The sequence below is a fragment of the Eriocheir sinensis genome, chromosome 25, assembly GCF_024679095.1.
Source record: "Eriocheir sinensis breed Jianghai 21 chromosome 25, ASM2467909v1, whole genome shotgun sequence".
Taxonomy (NCBI): domain Eukaryota; kingdom Metazoa; phylum Arthropoda; class Malacostraca; order Decapoda; family Varunidae; genus Eriocheir; species Eriocheir sinensis.
The window spans coordinates 6,523,746-6,548,352 of record NC_066533.1 but is presented as its reverse complement, the minus strand read 5'-3'; the positions used below and the strand labels follow the sequence as shown (position 1 = coordinate 6,548,352).

Sequence of the window (24,607 nt, the reverse complement as noted above, 5' to 3'; positions counted from 1 at the left end):
TAGAAAGAGAGGCAACATTGCGGCGGAATTTAAGAGGTAGAAGACTATCAGTATGAGGAGGAGAGCTGATGAGACGAAGAGCCTTTGCCTCCACTCTGTCCAGAAGAGCTGTGTGAGTGGAGCCCCCCCACACATGAGATGCATACTCCATACGAGGGCGTACAAGGCCACTGTATATGGACAGCAACTGTGCGGGAAAAAAGAACTGGCGGAGACGGTACAGAACGCCCAGCCTCGAGGAAGCTGATTTAGTAAGAGATGAGATATGAAGTTTCCAGTTGAGATTTTGAGTTAAGGATAGACCGAGGATGTTTAGTGTTGAGGAAGGTGATAGCTGGGTGTTGTCAAAGAATAGGGGATAGTTGTTTGGAAGATTGTGTCGAGTGGATAGGTGGAGAAACTGTGTTTTTGAGGCATTGAAGGACACCAGGTTCCTCTTACCCCAATCGGAAATAATAGTAAGGTCTGAGGCTAAGCGTTCTGCAGCCTCCAGCCTTGAGTCGTTAAGTTCCTGAAGGGTGGGTCTTCTATTAAAAGAAGTTGAATAATGCAGAGTGGAATCATCGGCGTAGGAATGGATAGGACAGTTCGTTTTGGAAAGAAGATCATCAATGAACAACAGAAAAGAGTGGGAGATAGGACAGAACCCTGTGGGACACCACTGTTAATAGATTTAGGGAAGAACAGTGACCGTCTACCACGGCAGAAATAGAACGGTCAGAAAGGAAACTGGAGATAAAGGTACAGAGAGAAGGATAGAAACCGTAGGAGGGTAGTTTAGAAAGCAAAGATTTGTGCCAGACCCTATCAAAAGCTTTTGATATGTCCCGCGCAATAGGCAAAGTTTCACCGAAACGGCTAAGAGAGGATGACCAAGAGTCAGTTAAGAAGCTTAGAGATCACCAGTAAAACGCCCTTGCGGAACCCATACTGGCGATCAGATAGAAGGTCAGAAGTGGAAAGGTGCTTTTAATCTTCCGGTTAAGGATTGATTCAAAAGCTTTAGATAGACAAGAAAGTAAAGCAATAGGACGGTAGTTTGAGGGATTGGAGCGGTCACCCTTCTTAGGTACAGGCTGTATGAAGGCATACTTCCAGCAAGAAGGAAAGGTAGATGTTGACAGGCAGAGGCGAAAGAGTTTGACCAGGCAGGGTGACAGCACGGAGGCACAGTTTTTAAGGACAATAGGAGGCACTCCATCAGGTCCATAAGCCTTCTGAGGATTGAGGCCAGAGAGGGCATAGAAAACATCATTTTGAAGAATCTTTATAACAGGCATAAAGGAGTCAGAGGGGGGATGAGTAGGAGGAATATGCCCAGAATCGTCCAGAGTGGAGTTTTAGAAAAAGTTTGAGAGAAGAGTTCAGCCTTAGAGATAGATGAGACGGCAGTGTTGCCGTCAGGACTGAGGAGTGGAGGGAAAGATGAAGAAGTGAAGCTGGAGGAGATGATTTTGGCTAGATGCCAGAAGTCACGGGAAAAGTTAGAGAAAGCAAGGTTTTGACATTTTCTATTAATGAAAGAATTTTTGGTTAGTCGGAGAATAGATTTGGCACGATTTCGGGCAGAAATGTAAAGTTCATAATTAGCATTAGTTTGAAGGCTCTGGTATCTTTTGTGAGCTACCTCTCTATCATTGACAGCCAGAGAACAAGCGTGATTAAACCAACTCTTTTGAGCGTGAGGAGTAGAGAAAGAACGAGGAATGTATGCCTCCATTCCAGAGACACTCACCTCTGTGATGTATATATATATATATATATATATATATATATATTTATATATATATATATATATATATATATATATATATATATATATATATATATATATATATATATATATATATATATATATATATATATATATATATATATATATATATATATATATATATATATATATATATATATATATATATATATATATATATATATATATATATATATATATATATATATATATATATATATATATATATATATATATATATATATATATATATATATATATATATGTGTGTGTGTGTGTGTGAAAATATATTGTGATGAAAAATGTGTGTAGTATGTATGTATGTATGAATTCGATACCAATGCTAATCCTAAACACACACACACACATACCATGTATACAAACACCTCACGCACGTACAATTTGGATATCCAGTATGTCTTAAAAGAGTTGCATCGGCCGGGAATCGAACCCGGGCCTCCCGCGTGGCAGGCGAGAATTCTACCACTGAACCACCGATGCTTCTTTGAGCAAGATGACACTATATATTTATTACGTACAGAAATTTCTGCACAAGCATTCAGTAAGACTAAATAAAAGACAGATGCATCGGCCGGGAATCGAACCCGGGCCTCCCGCGTGGCAGGCGAGAATTCTACCACTGAACCACCGATGCTTGTATTAACTGGTCAATATTACATTATTTATTACGCGTTTATTGCACCTGAGAAGAAATGCATTTGACTGAAAAGTAAGTCTGTACATAAATGGAAACAAGAAAGCGGAAAATATCGAAAACAAGAAATGACAAATGACAAAGTGGAAACACGCGATTGGAAAAGTGTAAAAATAGCGAATGAAAGGATGTAAAGGTGAAAGTAGACTTACAAAGGGGTGGTTCATGCGGTAAGATCCCAATAGTAATAAGAACCTAGCTATTACACAGGGCAAGGATTGAAAACGTAGCTGTAGCAGAGCGGGGAGAGGAAGGGAGGAGAGGAGGGATGTCTGCGAGGAAGGGAGGAAAGGAGGGAAGAAAGGGTGTCTGCGTTAAATGACTCGTGCTGTGTGTGACAACTCGACGCTCGGGTTCGCATAGTCGGCTCTTCAAGTACATATTCACGTCTCTGGGGACAACACCGTGCAGGGACAGAGGGCACGAGGCACGCCAGCTGTTCGTGTGGTGGTCGATGAAGGGAATACCGTTGCCTCACCTCAAAGTGTCTCGTTTTCTCATTCACCGGCGGCGAGAACATTACTTGCAGGCCATACTTGTATAAAGATGCAAACATGGGAGACTTCGTGCTTCGGTATACACAAGGTTAAGAGGAAATTACAAGAGGTAAGATGGTCTACACACGACAGTTCCAGCAGATAGGTTACCCCATTCCCTTCCCATCCGTATACACATCTAACCTCCATTCAAAGCTTGCAATTGTTTGCCTAAAGTACATATCTGCTCCGTTGTTGTTTTAGAATTTTGTCTCTCCATGGAAGTCTTTTTCGGATGACAGCCCATGAAGAGGGTGCCGACAGACCAACTGTATTGGCTGACGCCGACCAAGTCGGTCTGTCGACGAGAACGAGGGCACTGTTTTTTTTAATTAATTTTTTTTTAATCGTGAGCAATTGTTCTTGCCTAATACCTAACTGAACTAAAATTTATCCAATTTATTTCAGTTAATTAAGACATCAGTTTTCAAAATAAGTACTTTACCTAAATCGCCCTTGTTAATCCCCTTAATCCATTTATGAAACCTTAATTAAATCCCCACGCAGTTTGCGTCTTTCCAAAGATTTTTTTCTCTCTTTCTTTCTCAGCACGGTAAGTTTCAAAGTCCCTGGATCATTTTAATAATTCTTCGCTGTACTGCCTCGATGGAATCTATATCCTTTCTGTAGTAAGGTCACCAAACCTGAACAGCATAATCCATGGGGGGCCAGAGACACGCCAGTCCTAATCAACACACCGACTTGGTCGGCTTGACTGAGTCAGCCGATAGAGTCGGTCTGTCGGAACCTTTGAGGAATAAAATGTATTCTTCCTCAAAGGTCGGCACTCTGCTACTGGCCGCTACGGGCCACCATGAATCGGCAAAGGCCCATGCTCCCCCCATTTAGGAGGGAGCAATCCTTAAACAACATGTAAGGCCTAACCAGTGTCAAATACAATAACATGGCAAGTTCTGCTTTCCGGTTGCTTACGCTTCTGCAGGTAAAATCCAAGGCTCTATTTGCGCGGTTTCTGCCGGTAATAGTGATTTTTGGGGTAGAAGCCCAAAGGTCAGACGCACACCCTAATCCCACTCGCAGCTGGAGTGGTCACGGGGTGTGTTATTTAATATATAATTACTGTGGGCGCTATTTCTTCCCTCACTTAAGTTGTTGCATTTGTCGATACTGAACTGCGTTTTTTGAGGGTTTTGATGCAGGCTTTTTAATGATGTTTTATTTGTTTGTTTGTTAAAAAATGATTAGCCCACTCATACAGTCCAATGAGTTCCTCCTGAAGTACCTCAGCGTCGTTGTCTGAACTGATTAGACTTCTAACTTTAATGCCATCAGCAAACTTGCGATGTCACTGGTCATACCGAAGTTAAGATCATTTCAGTCTAGGTCAATTTCTATTTGGTTTAGTGAACTACTTGTATATATAGACAATTTGAAGAGGTTTTTTTTTTCTTATCTCCATAACATGTGACGGGATAATAAGAGAAGACCAAGTGATAATCACTTCAGCTTTTGCTTCAAGGGCGTTGGGAGAACTTAAATAAAAGACATGTATACATTTGAAGGTTTCGGTAATAAAACAAACACTGAAAAGTGATTTGAACTAAACTGAATTAACCTAAAAATAACATTAGGAGAAGAAAATGGAAGATGAACAGAAAAAAAAACAGGGAGGGACAGGAAATGAGAAGAAAAAATAAAAAAAGGACGAAGAGAAAAGCGGAAGAGGAAAAAGGGAAAAGAAGAAAGTTATTTACGTGCAACTTTGCCTGCTTTCACAAATAGGGCAAAGTTTTCCTCTCAAAACAATTTTTAGGATAAAAAGAGAAAAGAACTATTTGGAAAAAGAATGAAAGAAAACGGAGAATGAAGGACATAAGGAGAATAGATGGAGGGAAGTAATTAAAGAAGGAAGGAAGGTAAAAAAGGAGGGAGATAAGGGAGGAAGTAAGAAAGAAGGAAGGGAGGGAGGGAGGTAGGAAGGAAGGAACGGCGGTAAGGAAGGAAGGAGGGAAAGAAAGAAAGAAGAAAGGTAGGAAAGGAGGGAGGTAAGTATATAAGGAAGGATGGAAAATAGGAAATAGAGAAGAAAAGAAAGGAAGGCATGAAGGAAGGAAGAGAGAAAAGGAAGGAAGAAAGGGAGATGAGGGAAGTAAGTATGCAAGGAAGAAAGGAAGGAAGGTTGGTAGGAAAGACGGTAGGAAAGGAGGAAGGTAAGGAAGAAAAAACTTAGGATGGAAGGAGGGAGGAAGAGAGGAGAGAGGAAGAATGTTTATCAGTCTAGAGCTTACAGGAGCATGAAGTCCGCCTGTCAACACACAAGTTTTAAATCAAATGCAAACCAGACTTGCTCCGTCCTTCCACCGCATACCTTCCTTCCTATGACTTAAACCAGAAGGAGGAGGCAAGATTTCGGCTGGTGGGTGGGGGAAGGGGGAAGGTAAGGGGACGAGAAGGGTACACCAGCTTTTTAAAATCAATACATGTCGTCAATACATGTTTAGAAGTACTGAAATAGCGACTCCCTTCCTTCTTTTACAGTCTTTTACTTCTACATTTATTTCTACGTTTACTTTATTTTTATTTTTACAATCTTTAACTTCTTTCTTCACAGTGCAACTTTTCAGGTTATTTCGTTGGTTTGGGATACTTTTTTTAAACGTATTTTCTTTTCTAGACACGTAAAAAGATCAACGTATGACTGAGTACACACACACACACACACACACACACACACACACACACACACACACACACACACACACACACACACACACACACACAAATACACACACACACCAATACAAATGAAGTAACTAGAGAACAAAAAAAATAAAAAATGCGTCTATCTTTCTCTTGCGTCGACAATGGAGTCCCAGTGCGAGGATGTGTACTAATGAGAGGGTGCTGTTGTTGTTGTTGTTGTTGTTGTAGTTAGTGGTGGTGGCGGCGGTGGTGGTGTCAGTGGTTTTGATGAAGCAAGTTTCTTTTTTTATTAGTGCACTAAGTCAAGCAGACGTCCCACCATCACGATCACTAGAAAACCATAACAAAAAAAGAAAGAAAGAGAAAAGAATAAAAATGAGAAAGATGAGGAGAAAGAAGTCAAGAAAAGAAACATGGAAATATGGAAATGCAGGCAACAGAAAGCCTATTGGCTAATTACGATGTTGCCCGCTTTGGTGATTTAATCTGCTCATCAGCCACTTGGGGCCTGGGGAGCAGATGAAAGCACCTCGATATTCAGTTTATTCCTGACCCAACGAAATGACGGTCGATTCGATTTTTGAAGGAGTTGATGGTATTCGCATTTACTACTTCTGAGGGAAGATTGTTCCAGTGGCGTATGACTCTGTTTGAAAAGAAACTCCTTCCAATGTCTGTATTGCATCGACTCGACTGAATGGGCAAACCGTTATTTCTAGTTCTTGAGTTGGTTTGTAGTGAAAGAATTTGGAGTAATCGACGTTATTGAACTTTTGCAGGTACTTGAAGACTTGAATCATATCCCCTCGTAGGCGTCTTTTCTCCAATTTAAAGAGATTGAGTCGCTTGAGTCGTTCCTCGTGCGGTTGGTCCCTTAAGGTTGGAATCATTTTCGTGGCGCGTCGTTGCATCCTTTCCAGTAAATCAATGTCCTTTCTGTAATTAGGAGACCAGAACTGCACTGCATTTTCGAGATGCGGTCTTACCATGGAATTATACAAGGATAGCATCACGTCTGGCGTTTTACACTCGAAGTTCCTCGCTATGAACCCGAGCATAGGGTTAGCTTTGTAATATGTTTTTTTTTTTTTTTTTTTTTATCAGTGATTCGCGTGTTTCAGGTCACTGCTGATAGTGACCCCAAGGTTCTTTTCCTCCTGCATCGCCTGCAGAGGTTTCCAATTCATGATGTATGTGTGGTTGCTGTTTCTGGACCCAATGTGCATGACTTTGCATTTATCAACATTAAAGGACATTTGCCATTTTTCCGACCATTCGAGAATGTGATTGAGGTCTTTCTGAATGATTTCGCAGTCGGTCTTTGTGAGGGCATCTCCACCCACCTTGGTGTCATCAGCAAATTTCGATATTGTGGATTTCAGTCCTGATTCTAGGTCGTTGATATATATGATGAAGAGAATGGGTCCCAGCACTGACCCTTGAGGCACTCCACTAGTGACTGGAAGCCAATCGGAAGGCTGCCCGTTGAGTAGTACTCGTTGGAGGTAAAAAAGAAAGTCGACAGTAGAAACAAACGAGAGAAAGGAGGATGAAAGGAGAGGAAAGAAGGGTGGAAAGAGGAAAAGGAGGGTGGAAATGGAAGGATGGAAGAAGATAAAGGAGAATGGAAGGAAAAAAAGGAGGAAAGAAGGAGAGCATTGAGGGTGGAAGGAAAGAAAGGAGGGGAGGAAGGAGAGGAAGAAGGGTGAAAAGAGAGAAAGAAGTGTAAAAAAAAGATATAGTAGGATGAAAGAAAATAGAAGAGGGTAGTAGGAGAGAAAGAGAGGAACGTGGAAAGAGAATGGAGGAAAGAAAAATGAATAGAAGAAATAGAAGAAATAAATAGAAGCAAGGGAAGGAAGATAGAGGGAAAACGATAAAGGAGGATGAAAGGAAGGAAATTAGTGGAAAGGGATAAAGAAAGGTGAAAGAAGGAAAAGGAGAGTGGAAGGGAATAAAGGCGGATGGAAGGAAGAAAAGGAGAATCGAAAAGGACAAAGAAGGATGGAAGAAGATAAATGAAGGTAGAAGGAGAGAAAAAAAGAAATATGGAAAGAGAATGAAGGAAATAATTCACAGGTTTTGAAAATTAAGAAAAAGGGGAAGGAAAAAAAGGTAGAAGGAAAGGAAGGAAAAATGTTGAGAACGGAAAGGAAGGTAAAGGGAAAATAGATAAAGGAGAGGTTAACACTACTACTACTACTACTACTACTACTACTACTACTACTACTACTACTACGACTACTTCCATACATTACCTACACCCCATTACTTGCAGGATGTGTTAGACAGAGGGAAATTTACCTCTATTTTCTCCCTACCCTTCCCTCCCTTCCCTTCCTTCCCTTCCCCTCTCTCCCCCTTCGTCCCCTTCCTCCTCTCCCTTCCCTCCAACATCCGACACTTTCCCGATATTCCGCTTATAGGATGGAGGGACTGGAGGGAGGGAGGGGGAGAGAAGGGGGAGGAAAATAAAAGAGAGAGTTGGAGGAGGAGGAGGAGGAGGAGGAGGAGGAGGAGGAGGGAGAAGAAAAATGTAGGTGGTGAAAACAAATTCCACCACCTGGGAAACAAAATTGGAGCTCTTACCTCTCTCTCTCTCTCTCTCTCTCTCTCTCTCTCGGTAAAAGTGCTCGAATCGAAACATTTGCACTCGGCGCGTAAAACAACGAAATGGTTTGTTGATGAGAACGCAGACAACATCATTTCGTTCTATTGCTCTGAAATTCGCTCAATACGCTGCCCCATTGTGTAACTTTGTTTTATGCTCACGGCTTATGAAGAGGAGGAGGAGGAGGAGGAGGAGACAAGAACGACCAGAACAAGAAAAGAAGAATCGGGAGTATAGAGGAGGAAGAGGAGGAGGAGACGGTGAAGGAGAAAAAAGAGAAAATAAAAGAGGAGAAGGAGGAGACGATGAAGAAGACAAGAACGAGGACAAGGACGAGGAGAACAAAGAGAAGAAGAAAGAGGAGAAGGAGGAGGAGGAGGAGGAGAAGGAAAAGGTGAAGGCGATAAAGGAGAGGGTAGGAACAACAAGGACAAGGAGGTGGAGAAGAAAGAAAAGAAAGAGGAGAATGAGGAGAAGGCGAAGGCGATGAAGAAGAAAAGGACGAGAAAAAGAAAGGACATTGGAGTAGAAGGTGAAGAAAATACGAAGACGAGGACAAAGAAGAAACAATAGATAGACACGAGGGGACGCAAAATGTGACCATGTATAATTCGATTTTTTTATAGTCAGTTCAAAACAAGCACTAATGACTACTTTGAGATATCGCAATGAAAAGTTTGTGGTGAGGTACTTTGTCGAATGCTCTACTAGAAACCAAGACATATTTATAACGTAGTAATTGTTGTACATATTTCCCGCTTCGTACAGTTTCGTAAAGTTACATAAGATTAGTAAGACAAGCTATGAAGGAAGCCACCCGAGGAGCTATTGATCAGATTATTTCTCTACGCGGCCGCGAGTATTTTTAGCCATAACAGAGTCGAACAGTTTCCCTACAGCCGACAGACATTAAACTAATTGGAAGGACGTTGGTTGTAGGGAAACTCTCTTCTTCTAGCGGTCAACGAAATATCGGGTCAGCGAGCCACCACCAGGTAAGGTCCTCAGGTAGGCAGGTGGAAGGCGAGGGAAGGGGTGGCAGGCGAGCGTTACTTCACCCTCCAGAGTCTCCTTCCAGCGGCCACAACTCCCACCAAACGTTCATAGATGTTCCGCTTCACTTATCTTAATTATTTCCCCGAAGTTATGTTGTCATCACTCCGGGACGGGTGTCGGTCTGGGGCCCCTCAACGCATCAGGAAGCCACTGCACCGCGAGCCTCATTAACACTCGTGATTAAATACTATTGGACTAAATTAATATCATCACGTTTATAGTAATTATCGGATGTCTCGCTTTAGAGGCGGCGGGGGATTAATAATTCATTGTTGTTCATTTGTGTGTCTCTGTTTGTTTGTATCTATGTATATGTATGTATGTATGTATGTATGTATGTATGTTCGTATGTATGTTTGTATGTATGTTGTTTGGGTGTCTGTGTGTCTATTTCTGTGTCTGTGTGTCTGTCTGTGTTTCTGTCCGTGTGTCTGTCGGTTACAAAAATATCTCACAACCGGAAACACACACGAGAACATCCACAGGTGGCAATCTCAAACTGATTAACTTCCAGGAATCATGTCCAGGCCGCGCTCTGCCGTGCATGCAAGGAAGAGGAAGACAGGAAGGTGTATTACTTCACTGTCTGGGTTTATCATTTTCCAATTTTCCATTATAATCCAAAATTTACATATTGTGTTTTTAAGGAAGAAAGAAGAATGTGTGATTTCACTGTCTGGGTTAATTATTTACCTCTTTTTCTTCCCTTTCTTCTTTCATAATCCAGTATTTACGTTTTTTTTTTTTTAAGGAAGAAAGAAGAATGTATGATTTCACTGTCCTGGTTACTTGTTTTCCTCTTTTTTTCCCTTTCTTCTTTCATAATCCAAAATATACGTAGTTTTTATTTAAGGACAGGATGATTTATTTCCTCACAATTTAGGTTTATTATTTTCCTTTTCCTTTCATCTTTTTTTCTTTTTTTTAATCGTTAGTTTATATAGGTCTTGTTTTGTTTGTTTCTTCATTTTTTTGTCTTCATATTCAACTAGGTATTCCCCGACATTGTATTCCTCCTCTTTTATCTGTGGCAGAGGACAAGACGATTTGTGATGGAAGGGAGGCAAGAGGGTGGGATCAACAATTACTACATCAGAACAATTCATAAACCTGCACCACACACCTGTACTATAGTCAGACCGTTTCAAATAGTCCGTTTGGGCGTTCAATTCCGCGGGTCCTTTCCTCCCCTCTGTTCTGCCACACCGCCCCAACACCTGTCGCTTCCTCTCATATGTTAGCTATAAGTGACATATGAGAGGGAAAAATAGGTGTTGGGGCTGTGTGGCAAAGCAGAGGGGAGGAAAGGACCCGGGGAACAGAACGCCCAAACGGACGCTAGTATTCTCCAAGGTGAACTCAACAGATTGTATGACTGGGCGGATAAATGGCAGATGGAGTTCAATGTAGGGAAGTGCAGTATTCTGAGTGTAGGTAGGAACAACCCCTCACATAACTATTGCTTAAATGACACTCTCATACGCAGGTCTGGGTGCGAGAGGGATTTAGGGGTCTTAGTGAGCTCTGATCTCCGTCCAAGGGCACAATGCATTCAAGCTAGAAATCGAGCTAATAGGATACTGGGATTTATTTCAAGGAGCGTAAGCAACAGAAGCCCCGAAGTCTTCCTCAAACTATATTTAGCATTAGTTAGACCTCATCTTGACTATGCGGTTCAGTTCTGGTCACCTTACTATAGAATGGATATCAAAATGTTAGAATCGGTGCAGAGGAGGATGACTAAGATGATTCAGGGGTTGAGAAACTTGCCATACGAGGAAAGACTCAAACAGTTAAACTTGCATTCTCTAGAAAGGCGAAGGGTGCGTGGAGACATGATCGAGGTTTATAAATGGATGAAGGGCTTTAATAAGGGAGACATTCATAAGGTTTTGTTGGTAAGAGAACCGGGTAGGACACGAAGTAATGGGTTTAAACTGGATAAATTCAGATTCAACAGGGACATAGGCAAAAATTGGTTTACTAACTGGGTGGTGGATGAGTGGAATAGGCTTAGCAGTCATGTGGTGAGTGCCAATACAATTGTCACATTCAAAAATAGACTAGATAAATTCATGGACAGCGATATTAGGTGGGGTTAGATACACGGGAGCTTAGGGTCAAAGGAGCTGCCTAGTACGGGCCTACCGGCCTCTTGTAGACTCCTGCGTTCTTATGTTCTTATGTTCTTATGACTATTTGAAATGGTTTGACTATACACTCCTACCGTCTGTCCGTTCCCCCGCCTGTACCTGTATCACTAACCCACTTCCTCTTCTTACTATACCCTTGACTAAAAAAAAAAAAAAAACGAAAGGGGGACAGGGGCAGGAAGGGCATACGTCTAGGAGAGGCGGAAAGGAAGGCAGGGCAAGGGGGGGGGAAGGCAGGTAAGTACTGGATTACTAATAAGCCGGTTAATGGTGATGACGGATTGTGTGGGATATTACTAAGGCCTCCGATGATGATGGTAATGATGGTGATGATAATTACGATGATGGTGATAATGGTAATGATGATAAAGAAGGAGAAGGAGAAGAAGTCGAAGAAAAAGTTGAGGAAGATAAAACAACAACAACAATAACAACAACAAAGTAAGTACAAACTTTTTATGTGGTATCCTTACTAAGAGAGAGAGAGAGAGAGAGAGAGAGAGAGAGAGAGAGAGAGAGAGAGAGAGAGAGAGAGAGAGAGAGAGAGAGAGAGAGAGAGAGAGAGAGAGAGAGAGAGAGAGAGAGAGAGAGAGAGAGAGAGAGAGAGAGAGAGAGAGAGAGAGAGAGAGAGAGAGAGAGAGAGAGAGAGAGAGAGAGAGAGAGAGAGAGAGAGAGAGAGAGAGAGAGAGAGAGAGAGAGAGAGACTCCACGTGTCAACAGGTTTAAATACATTGGATGTGGTATGAAATAGAGGAAAATAGATGCAAGAGAAAGAGAGGGAGGAGGAGGAGGAGGAGGAGGAGGATGGAGTTTGATGATTCTCGTAACCATGGCAACATGCGACGCGGGACATACGGGTGAATGGCTTCCTTGCAACACTAAATGAAACTGTAAACGCATGGATGAGTACGCGAAAGGCTTCCTCTGAACACTCAACCACCCATCCAGCCATCCACTCTTCCACTTACCCACTACTCCATCCACTCATCCATTACTCTACCAGTCATCTCCACATAGTGAGGAAAACTTGGAAACATGGAAATGCAGGCAACAGTAAGCCTAATAGCTCATTACGAGGTTGCCGGCTCTGGTGATTTAATGTTTGACAGCCACTCGGTGCCCGCAGAGCAGACGAAAGCACTTCGGCATTCAGTTTACTCGTGATGCAACGAAATGGTCGATTCGAGTTTTGTAAGGAGTTGATGGTATCCGCATTTACTATTTCTAATGGAAGATTGTTCCGGTGGCGGATGACTCGATTTGAGAGGAAACTCCTGCCAATGTCTGTGCTACATCGACTCGATTGAATGGGTAAACCGTTATTTCTACTTCTTGAGTTGAGTTACAGTTTTAAAAACTTGGAGTTATCGATGTTACTGAACTTTTTCAGGAACTTGAAGACTTGAATCATCCCCTCGTAAGAGTTTTTTCTCCTGTGTAAAGAGATTGAGTCGCTTGAGTCGTTCCTCGTACGGTTGGACCCTCAAGGTTGGAAACATTTTCGTTGAACCCTTTCCAGTAATTCAATGTCCCTCCTGTAATGAGGGCAGAACTGTACGCATAATTTTTTTTTTTTTTTACAGCTAAGGAGACAGTTCAAGGGCGTAAAGAAAAATATAAAAAAAAAGCCCGCTACTTTCTGCTCCTGAACAGAGGTCACAGGCGTGTCCAAAAAGAGAGGTCAATTTCGGGAGGAGAGGTGTCCTGATACCCTCCTCTTGAAAGAGTTCAAGTCGTAGGCAGGAGGAAATGCAGATGAAGGAAGATTGTTCCAGAGTTTACCAGCGTGAGGGATGAAAGAGTGAAGATGCTGGTTGACTCTTGCATAAGGGGTTTCGACAGTATAGGGATGAGCATGAGTAGAAAGTTGTGTGCAGCGGGGCCGCGGGAGGGGGGGAGGCATGCAGTTAGCAAGTTCAGAAGGCCAGTCGGCATGAAAATATCGATAGAAGATAGAAAGAGAGGCAACATGGCGGCGGAATTTGAGAGGTAGAAGACTATCAGTATGAGGAGGAGAGCTGATGAGACGAAGAGCCTTTGACTCCACTCTGTCAAGGAGAGCTGTGTGAGTGGACCCCCCCCACACATGAGATGCATACTCCATACGAGGGTGGACAAGCCCCCTGTAAATGGATAGCAACTGTGCGGGGGAGAAGAACTGGCGGAGACGGTACAGAACGCCCAGCAGCGAGGAAGCTGATTTAGTAAGAGATGAGATATGAAGTTTCCAGTTGAGATTTTGAGTTAAGGATAGACCGAGGATGTTTAGTGTTGAAGAAGGTGATAGCTGAGTGTTGTCAAAGAATAGGGGATAGTTGTTTGGAAGATTGTGTCGAGTGGATAGGTGGAGAAACTGTGTTTTTGAGGCGTTGAAGGACACCAGGTTCCTCTTGCCCCAGTCGGAAATAATAGTAAGGTCTGAGGCTAAGCGTTCTGTTGCCTCCAGCCTTGAATCGTTAAGTTCCTGTAGGGTGGGTCTTCTATTAAAAGAAGTTGAGTTATGCAGAGTGGAATCATCGGCGTAAGAATGGATAGGACAGTTCGTTTTGGAAAGAAGATCATCATTGAACAACAGAAAAAGAGTGGGAGATACGACAGAACCCTGTGGGACACCACTGTTAATAGGTTTAGGGGAGGAACAGTGACCGTCTACCACAGCAGAAATAGAACGGTCAGAAAGGAAACTGGAGATAAAGGTACAGAGAGAAGGACAGAAACCGTAGGAGGGTAGTTTGGAAAGCAAAGATTTGTGCCAGACCCTATCAAAAGTTTTTCATATGTCCAGCGCAATAGCAAAGGTTTCACCGAAACGGCTAAGAGAGGATGACCCAGAGTCAGTTAGGAAGTCAAGGAGATCACCAGTAGAATGCCCCTTGTGGAACCCATACTGGCGATCAGATAGAAGGTCAGAAGTGGAAAGGTGCTTTTGAATCTTCCGGTTAAGGATTGATTCAAAAGCTTAAGATAGACAAGAAAGTAAACCTATAGGACGGTAGTTTGAGGGATTGGATCACCCTTCTTAGGCAAAGGCTGTATGAAGGCATACTTCCAGCAGGGAGGAAAGGTAGATGTTGACAGTCAGAGGCGAAAGAGTTTGACCAGGCAGGGTGACAGCACGGAGGCACAGTTTTTAAGGACAATAGGAGGGACTCCATCATCGGGGGTGCAGTCTTACCATGGAATTATACAAGGAAGTTCCTGGTTATGAACTCGAGCATAGTGTTGGCCACGTTATATGTTTTTTTTTTTTTTTTTTTTTACCGTGAAGGGAAGGGAAGCGTAAGAGGATATAGGGAAAGGCAGAAAAAAAGGAAAAAAAGGAAAGGGTATGTAGAGAAAGGAAGGGTTAGGTAGGGAAGGGGAAGTGGTAGAGGGTTAGTCCATTCGTAAGGGAAGGGGGAAGGGGTAACACAGGGAAGAAGAGGAGAGGGGAAGGCAAAAGAAAAGGGGGAATAAAAGAAAGGGTGTTTGAAGAAAGGACGTGTTGAGCTGGGAAGGGGATGTAGTAAAGGAATAGTCCAGTCGTGAAGGAAGGGGCAACGTAGGGAAGGAGAAGTGAGAATGGCAGAAGAAAAAGGGAAAGAAGGACAGGGTATTTAGAGAAAGGAAGGGTGAAGTAAGGAAAGGAAAGGGGTGAAGAGAAGGATCAAGGGAAGGAAGAGAAGGGGGAATGAAATGAGGGTGTGTCAAGGTCAGGATCATCCATTTCCATGCCTTCCTCTCCTCTGCATCTTCCTTTCTCATGCAAACAACCCCCCCCTCTCCCTTAGTCCTCACCACGTCCATAACCTTCCTCTTTGGCCTTCCTCCTTTCCTCTCACCTGGCAGCTCCATCTCCAGCATCCTTCTCCCGATATACCCACCATCTCTCCTCCGCCCCAATATACCTCCCATCTCTCTCAACCTCGACTCCCTCACTTTGTCTCCGAGCTGTCTAACCTGTCCCTGTCCCTCCAATACACCCACTCCTTACCCTGTCCTTCCCCGTCACTCCTAACGAAAATGTAGCATCACCTAACCTAACCCAACTCTCTCATTCTCGCCTCCCTCATCTTGTATTGCCTCCGAGATGTCTTACCTGGGCCGTCCCTCCAATACTCTCATTCCTCAGCCGGTCCATTTCTGTCACTCCTAAATTTAGCAACTCCGACTAGGTCACCTGCAGCTCCGCCTCCTGTCCCTTCGTCGTGGTCGTCTTGTGTAGCTTTCTTTTTACTGTTGTTAGTAGCCTTCTGTCCCCATTGTATAACTTCCCTTTTACTCATGTTCGTATCTTTCTGTTGCCATTGCTTAGCTTTCATTTTCCTCTTGTTGGTACCCTTCTGTTCCCTTCGTATAGCTTTCCTTTCTCTCTTGCTGGTAGCCTTCTGTCGCCAATCACTCCTGAGACTTCTCTTCACCCATTCCACTCTATCTGCACTCTCTTCTTCACATCTTCCGCCTTCCACGTTACGCTGATCCGTTGACCCCAAGTATCTAAACGCATACGAATTCGCTACCGCCACTCCTCGCATTCTCCCCGTTCCTCAGTCCTCCCTCTCCCTCTCACACATGTATTCCGTTTTCCTCCAACTGGTTTTCATTCCGCATCTCTCCAGTGAATCCTCCCACCTCTACGCTTTTGGCTGTTCCCGCTAAGTGTCGCTACAGAAGATTATCCGTTTCCATTTCTTCCTTCCCTCTGCATTAACTTCTATCAGGGTAACCATCTGCACCACCCCGTAAGTCCTCGTCACATCCATAACACTTCTCCTCTTTGGCCTTCCTCTAATCCTCTCTCTTATATCCGCTGTCATAATCCACGGAGCCTCCCGCTTGGTCTTTCGTCAGTCTGTCCTTCACCTTCGCAAACAGGAAAGGACTCGCAGTAGATCCTTGACGTAATCCCCTCCTTCTTGAATGCATCCGTCATCCCCTCCTTCTTGAATGCATCCGTCATCCCTCCTGCACACCCGACCACTGTCACCATGCCCTCATATTTTTTTTTTTTACATCAAAGGACACGGCTCAAGGGCAACAAAAAAAGTACAAAAAAAAGCCCGCTACTCGCCGCTCCCATAATAGATAAAAGTAAAGAGTAGCCAAAAGAGAGGTCAATTTCGGGTGACCCACTCATGCATACTTCTCCGCACCCTGGCCTAGAAGCTCTCTCTATGTCACTGAAACAGACTATGATTAGGAGTGTCAATGTGCTGTGCCAAAAGCGTGATCATTATTATTTTTATGAGTCGGTGAAACAGGTTCTTCAATAGTCATGTCTATCAATAAGAACGTAAAATAAAGACATAAGTATTCTGCAAAGGCGTGTATGCGTATGCACTCAGCTCTTGTAAACAGAACCCGATCTAACCAGCACACCATCCATGAATTAATCTAACCTTTTCTTGATGGTGCCAGTTGTGTTGGCACTCACCGCATGACCGCCAAGCGTGTTCCACTCATCCATCATTCTATTCGTAAACCAGCTTTTGCTTCTGTAATGATGCTTATGACGTCAGCAAACATACAAACGTAAAAAGTAAAAAGTTGCATACGCTATAAAACACTTGCAGTATTTAGTGGGTGTCTGGATTGCAATTCTAAAGTGTCTTAGTGCATTCAATATTCAACGTGTGTACCGATACCTTATCTGTGTGTGTGTGTGGGGGATGTGTAAAATGACTACAGGTGTTAAATAGAGGTCATTGGGGGGGAGAGAGAGAGAGAGAGAGAGAGAGAGAGAGAGAGAGAGAGAGAGAGAGAGAGAGAGAGAGAGAGAGAGAGAGAGAGAGAGACTATTACTACTGCTACTACTACTACTACCACTACTACTACTACTACTACTAGAACTAGTACTACTACCATTACTACCACCAAAAGTCTCATAAATACATGTTGTGCATCTTACCATTTACAAGATCTTTGCTACTACTACTACCACTACTACTACTACTACTGCCTCCCATTATTCCTCCTCCTCCGTCTCCTGCTGGGTTAAGTGATTAATAAACAGATGTTGATGAAATACTTGGCTGAAAAAGTTCAGCCCGCCGCAATGAGCCTAAGCTGCATCAGTTCCTGCTTAAGAGACGTGTAGAAACTAGACCACAAATAGGTTGGTGTGTGAACGAAAGAAATAATGGTCTTGTGAATGGTGCAATGTGGATAAACGTTCTCCTTGACGGCAGGACATCCGTCAGGCTGTCCTTCAGGGCAACAGCAGCCACTGAACAACACTGATGTTTGGGAGCCGACTTGCTTGTCTGTCATAAGAACATAAGAACATAAGAACGCAGGAGTCTGCAAGAGGCCGGTAGGCCTGTACGAGGCAGCTCCTTTGACCCTAAGCTCCCGTGTATCTAACCCCACCTAATATCGCTGTCCATGAATTTATCTAGTCTATTTTTGAATGTGACAATTGTATTGGCACTCACCACATGATTCCACTCATCCACCACCCTATTAGTAAACCAATTTTTGCCTATGTCCCTGTTGAATCTGAATTTATCCAGTTTAAACCCATTACTTCGTGTCCTACCCGGTTCTCTTACCAACAAAACCTTATGAATGTCTCCCTTATTAAAGCCCTTCATCCATTTATAAACCTCGATCTGTCTGTCTGTGTGTTGGTCTGTCCTGCGGGTGGTGGGACCCACCAAATAGGCGGCCTATGGTTGTGTTTGTTTGCTTGTTTGTCTCTTTATGTTTGTCAGTTTATCTGTCTGTTAGTGATCCGCCAAGTCGGCGGCCTGTCTGTCTGTCAGTCTGTTCATTGTCTGTTAGTGTTCCGCCAAGTCGGCGGCCTGTCTGTCTGTCAGTCTGTTCATTGTCTGTTAGTGTTCCGCCAAGTCGGCGGCCTGTCTGTCTGTCAGTCCGTTCATTGTCTGTTAGTGCTCCGCCAAGTCGGCGGCCTGTCTGTCTGTCAGTCTGTTCATTGTCTGTTAGTGATCCGCCAAGTCGGCGGCCTGTCTGTCTGTCAGTCTGTTCTTTGTCTGTTAGTGCTCCGCCAAGTCGGCGGCCTGTCTGTCTGTCAGTCTGTTCTTTGTCTGTTAGTGCTCCGCCAAGTCGGCGTTGTCTGTTCATCCTTTCCACGCGGGCGTCGCGAAGGTTCACCACAAAACTGCCTTCACTTCATTCCGCTACTTCGTGTCCTCCGCCTCGCAGCCACCTTACTGCATCCCCTCCCCCCCCCTCCTCCTCCAGCGCCGTCTGCAGCACCTCCCGCAGCACGGCCAGGCCGGGACGGGCGTCAGGGTCGCGGCTGAAGGCGCGCCCCAGCCAGTCCTCGACGGGGGCGAGCGAGGGGCGACGCTCCACGTGGCCCAGCACCTCCTGCATGAGGAAGGCCAGCCTGTAGGTGTCGCTGGCCTCGCCGCAGGGCCCCGTGCCGAGCAGCAGCTCCGGGGCCAGCCACGGGTACTTGGCCGCGTTCGTGCAGGGCTTGTAGAAGCCGCGGGTGCCCACGGGGAACGCCACGCCCAGGTCGATAACGGTGACTTCGAGGCCGCCGCGCCCCTCCTGTTCCAGCGCGCACACGTTGTCGGGCTTGACGTCGTTGTGGGCGTAGCCCGCCTCGCCCATGGCCTGCAGCGTGCGGGCGGCCTGCAGGAAGACGCGGAGGGCGGTGGCGGCGGAGCGAGGCGTCGCCGTGAAGTAATCCTCGAGGGTGGCGCCGGCGAAGAGACTCACGAGTTGGCGCGTCTTGACGCAGACCCCGACCAGTCGCTGCAGGCCGGGCACGCGGCGCAGCTTCCTCAGCGTGGCGGCCTCGTGCACCAGCCACTGCAGGAGCCTCTTGCGGAAGGTCTTCAGCACTAGCTCCTGCCCCGTGCGAGGGTCGCGGCCCTTCACATACCTCCCGTATGAGCCTTTGCCGAGATATTTCCTCCTATGGCCGCGCAGCGCCAGCACCTCACAGTGGGTCAGCACGGGCACGCCGACAGCCTCCAGCCCCCGCCTCGCCCGCTGCTGCTCCAAGAAAAGCCTGCGGCAGCGCCAGCAAAAGCGGCGGTGTGGCGGGGTGCGCTGCGGCGGCCGGCCGCTGCCTGCCGACGAAGCTTTAAGCGTCTCGGCGGCGCCGGTGGACGCGTCAGGTCCTCGAAGTGCTTGGTCTTGTTCACCTTGAGCCGCGAGCCAGGCGCTCATCTTCGGCCTCCTCCTCGGCGGGGTGGGCGGCGGCGATGGCGATGGTGGTCTCTTTCTTGAGGTATGAGCAGAACTTTTCACTTTGTTTTGTGACGCGGCGACTCGCTCGTCGGGACGTGTGTCCTGCCTGGAGCTGACGTGCTGCTGCTTCCCGACTTTGCCTTTCTTGCTGGCGGGGAGGGAGTCCACTTCGGGGTCGTGCGAGCCGCGGAGTCTCTTGGTGTTAGTGTTAGTGTTGGTGAAGGGCTCCGCGGCGGAATGTGAGCCGCGAAGTCTCTTGGTGGTGTTGGTGGTGTTGGTGTCGCCGGAGTGCTCGGGGTCGTCGTGAGAGCCGCAGAGGTTTCGCTTCCGTTGCTTCCGCGTCTCGGACGAGGAGATCGTGTTGCTTGTCTTGGGACTCTTGGCCATTGCTGTGTCTGTGTCGGCGGTGTCTGGCACCTGCAGTCTTAGGGCGCAGCGCCGGGGTATCACTTTCGTTTCAGGCGGTCCAGTCCAATCCAATCACCGGAGCTTGTAGGTAGGACGGCAACACGCCGAACACAGATCTAGATGGCAGGTCACGTGACACTCGGGCATTTCCAAGTCTTTGGCTCCCTACCACCTACACCCTTCATTCACGCCCCGCTTGCCAACCCTTTCCCCTCCCCCACCACAACCGATAAAAAAAGATTTAGTGACTGCATGTGTGTGTGTGTGTGTGTGTGTGTGTGTGTGTGTGTGTGTGTTGCGACATTTTGGCGTTAAATGGCGAGAGAGAGAGAGAGAGAGAGAGAGAGAGAGAGAGAGAGAGAGAGAGAGAGAGAGAGAGAGAGAGAGAGAGAGAGAGAGAGAGAGAGAGAGAGAGAGAGAGAGAGAGAGAGAGAGAGAGAGAGAGAGAGAGAGAGAGAGAGAGAGAGAGAGAGAGAGAGAGAGAGAGAGAGAGAGTGTGTGTGTGTCGGAGGAATGTGCGGTAAAAAGTTGGCTTGAAATGAAATAGAGAAGGAGGGAGGGAGAGGGCAAGGAAGGAAGACAGGGAATGAAGAACACTAGAAATTGCAGGAAGAAACTTGAAACGAAACAAAACAAAAAAAAATAGGGCAAAACGTACGATGAAAAGAACGGTGAAAGAAAGGAACGAGGGGAGGAAGAAGGAAAATGAGATGATTGGAAGAAAAAGACAGGTAAAGATAAACAGAATGAAGGGAAGGAGAGAGCAGGAAGTTAAGGCACACACACACACACACACACACACACACACACACACACACACACACACACACACACACACACACACATATACACGAAAAAAAAAAAAAAAAGACAAGGTGAGCCAGGAGTGAAACTGAAGGGGAAGGGAAAAGAGGAGAGGAGGAAGAGGGGAAGAGAGAACCCTTGAGGAAGATACATGTGAAGGGAAATGAAGGGATGAAGGGAAGGCGGAAGTGGAGGGGAAAAGATAACAGGGAGGAAGAGGCAAACAGTGCTATCTATGGAAAGAAGAGAGGGAGGAAAGGAGGAAAAACGAAGGAGAGAGAAAAAGAAGGGGAAGAGAGGGAGAGGGAGGAATGGAAAATAAGAAAAGGACACAGGAACGAACTAAATAAAGGTGGAAAGGAGGTAAATGGATGAAAGAAGGAAAGAGAAATGGAGAAACTTTGGTCAGAGAAAAGAGGTTAAGGAGAGGAGGAAGAGAGAGTGAGTGAGAATGATAAAAAGAGGGAGATAGAAGAGAGTAAGCTGGTGACAGGGAAGGAGAGGAATAGAAGAGTAGAAAGGAGAAGAGGCAAAGAGGAGAAGAGTGAAGACGCGATAGGGCTGTTAGGGAAGAGGAAGATGAAACGGAGAGAGAAGGTAAACGTGGAAGGGAAGAAGAGGGGAAAAGAGAAGAAAGAAGAAAAGGGATTGGACAAAGACAGAGTGAGGAACAAAAACGAGTAAGAGGGAAGAAGACTATGAGGAAGAGGAAGAGGAGGAGGAGGAGGGAAGAATGCAAAGGAAGGTAAAAAGACGAGACAGCGGAGCACACACACAAAAATAAACAATCAAGAGGGAAAAGGAAGCGAAGAAAACATTAAGAGGGAAGGAAGAAGGAGAGAAAGCAAACAGAAAATACACAAACAGAAACATTAAGAGACTTGACCACTCACTTGAGGAAGGGAGAGCGTGGAGAGCGATTTGGGCTGATGCTGGTCATGTGGAGAGGTGGTGGAGGAGGAGGGGGAAAGCGCATCACTGGTGGAGGTGGAGGGGCCTAGACATGCCGTGGAGGTGGTGGAGGTGGTGGTGGAGGTGGTGGCGGAGGACGTGGTGGTGATGGTGGAGGTGGAGAGTCGATTGGAGGAGAGGACATTGGTGTTGGTGCTGGTGGAGCGGTTGGTTGGGATCTCCCTCGGGCCCACCACTTCGATATCCTCCACCGAGACGATCCTGACGGTGAGGGTGCAGCCACGACGCCTCACGATCACCGGGATGGCCTCCTCGTACGTCACACTCTCCTGACGGCGTGTGATTTGGGCGGCGGGGCTGTTCGCATCCCCGGCACGCCATCAAAGCCGAAATGCCCCCTGTTATCCTACTCACTCCCATGATTGGTCTTACACCCTACATCAGTAAACCACTCATTCTGACCCACTCTAAACCCATCTTGACCCCCTGTAAATCCGTTCTGTTCCCCCGTAAGTTCTCCTCCGCCTCTAACCTCCCCTCCTCCACCAGTAATCTCACTATCTCCCTCAGTTTACCACTCCCGCCCCCCACTCGCATGACTCTCCCAGTTGCTATTCCTCTCCCTCCTGACCCCAATAACCTCACTAACTCCCCTTGCAAATTCATCTCCTCCCCCAGAAAATGACCTCCGCCCCCCAGTACCGACCCTCACCCCAGTACATCCTCCCCGCTCCTCTCCACCTCCCCCTTCACCCTGCCTGTCTCCCTGCCCTTCCCCACCACCTCCACCACCCCCAACAACTCCCTTATCCATATCCTGAGCCCCTCCCTGCCCTTCCTCACTACTATCCACATGGCCCGCAGCTCCCCCACTCATGCCCTGCACCCCTTCCTCATACCTACCACCCATATCCACTGACCTAGTACCCCGCCCTTCACCGCCCCGCCATATTGAGCTCATATCGAAGAGTCCCCCGCTACCCCAGCACGCAGATGAAGGCGCTGAAGGGGGCATGAGGGCCATATCACGCTCCAGGGACGCTGTGGAGGAGACGGAGCGTGATCTGAAGGGGAGCTGAAACTGGGAGGCGTGGGTGCAGGGGGCGTGAGATGTGGAGGGCATGGCGAACTGGGGCTTACTCCAGGACCTCCGGCGGATTGGTGTGAAGGCTGAAGACTGGGCTGGGGCGTGTTGGGGGGCGTGTGAGGAGGGGCTGAACGGGGAGACGCGAAGGGGGTTAAATCGGTTCTCCCCCAGTAAGTCAGTCAGTCCGGTGATCCAGTGTAGAGGGGATCTTCTGCCCCCCAGCAACGACCCCTCCCCCCTGCTCCCCCTGCTATTTTCTTCACCTCCTACTCCCACTCCCACTCTCCCAGTCGTCCCTCTCCCCTCCTCCTCCCCCTCTGTCTCCGGCAATGCCACCTCCTCCTCCACTTCCTCTTCTTCCTCCTCCTCCTCCTCCTCCTCCTCCTCCTCCTCCTCCTTCAGCAGACGTTTTGATCCCTGTTGTACTCATGTCAGAGTTATGTTTCTTCTTCTTCCTTTTCTATACTTTCCTTCTTTTCGTCTTTCTCTCACAAAGGAAGAACAAGATATCTCGCTTTCTCTTCCTTCGTTTCCCTTTCTCCTATTTCTCACTTTTTCTTTCCTTTCTCTTCCTTCCTCATGCACAGGTAACGTAATCTCTTCCTTTCTTTATTGTATCCTATTTTCCTTTCTCACTAAACACACGGGATTTTTTTTTCTCCACTTTTTTTTTCTTTCTTATCAGTGGAAGAGCAAACACACTGAGCTCTCAATTATTTATCTCATCTGCAAGGAACAAGATATCATACTCTCTCTCTCTCTCTCTCTCTCTCTCTCTCTCTCTCTCTCTCTCTCTCTCTCTCTCTCTCTCTCTCAAATTATATATTTTACAGTCGGAAACTTCCCAGAATACGAGTTTGCTCCAAATTTAATCTTCCTCCGTGAACTGAAACACACACGCACCCACACCCACCCACCCGCCCCCACACACACACACACACACACACACACACACACACACACACACACAATTACAATAAAGCTAATCCTTAATCATGTATGCAATTTAGTATGATAATTTTTGTTGCATGATTCACTTATTATTGTTACTAGTCGGTTCACCCGAGTCTAAAGTGAGCATTATCGCGCAACGGCAACCTGCAGCTACACGGCGTGTCCGACTTCGTGGGTACTGTATGCTGGCCTACGCCTAGTAAACAGTCGACAGTGTAAATAATATGCAGGCAGCAATAATAAATACCGTCAATTATAGTCGATTATGAGTTAAAAATGTTAGTAATGTCACAAAAAGCTATTTTGTTAATTTACAAGATCGATGATTGTAATTACGATTATTAAACAGCCTTGAAGTTGTCCACCACCAAGAAAATTAGCAGCCTTTATATTAATAAAACAATTATTTGCGACACTACTAAAGTTTTTTTTAACTCAAAATCGACTATAATTGACGGTATTTGTTATTGCTGCCTGCATATTATCGCCACTGACGACTGTTTACTAGGCGCAGGCCAGCATACAGTAGCCACGAAATCGGACACGCCGTGTGGCTGCAGGTTGCCGTTGCGCGATAATGCACACTTCAGACTCGGGTGAACCGACTATAGTGTTGCCATTTTTACCACAGATAATAATAATAACGTACACTAATTATTATTATTATCATTATTATTTTTATAACCTTTTCACCTCTAAATATAATAAATGAAGTAAACAAATTGATTTGAGGTGAAGGTCATTTTACTCTGGTGTGTGTGTGTGTGTGTGTGTGTGTGTGTGTGTGTGTGTGTGTGTGTGTGTGTGTG

At 45.8% G+C, this 24,607-nt stretch overlaps 2 non-coding genes across 2 annotated transcripts; both read right to left on the bottom strand.

The window, feature by feature from the left end:
* Positions 1-2,183: 2,183 nt before the first annotated feature.
* Trnag-gcc (transfer RNA glycine (anticodon GCC)) lies at positions 2,184-2,254 on the bottom strand. Its single transcript has one exon. It is a non-coding gene; the product is annotated as a tRNA-Gly (tRNA).
* An 83-nt stretch (positions 2,255-2,337) lies between these two features.
* On the bottom strand, positions 2,338-2,408 carry Trnag-gcc (transfer RNA glycine (anticodon GCC)). The gene has a single exon. It is a non-coding gene; the product is annotated as a tRNA-Gly (tRNA).
* Positions 2,409-24,607: the final 22,199 nt, after the last annotated feature.